The sequence below is a fragment of the Rhagoletis pomonella genome, unplaced genomic scaffold, assembly GCF_013731165.1.
Source record: "Rhagoletis pomonella isolate Grant_MI unplaced genomic scaffold, Rhpom_1.0 Rhpom_scaffold_00001, whole genome shotgun sequence".
NCBI classification, from domain to species: domain Eukaryota; kingdom Metazoa; phylum Arthropoda; class Insecta; order Diptera; family Tephritidae; genus Rhagoletis; species Rhagoletis pomonella.
Genome location: NW_023458555.1, coordinates 115,719,795 through 115,720,195, shown reverse-complemented (window position 1 = coordinate 115,720,195; position 401 = coordinate 115,719,795).

Below are 401 nucleotides of genomic sequence, written 5' to 3'. Positions count from 1 at the left end.
TTTCTTTCGTCTGTCGATTTTAGAACTGGTTCGGAACTATAGAATTTAGGACTAGTTCGGAACCATCGAAAAAGGGATGCAGCGGGGGGCAATTGACACTTCCTAGGACATCGCCATATTAAATTCGCCAGTTGCTTGCATGCAAAAGAGATTTATCGCGAACCAGTACTGGGTCCAAATGTACTAGAAGCGCCCCAGTTCAGAACTAGAGATTTTCCCCACAGGGAAATGATCAGAACGGCGAGCTGAGTTTTTTAGCTATGTCCGTCTGTCTGTCTGTCTGTCCGCCTGTTTGTATGCAACCTAGTATCTCAGTTTTCGAGATATCCGGATAAAATTTGGTAGGTGGGTGCATTTTTATAATATATTAATCATTTGTCGGAACCGGAAGAATCCGACCA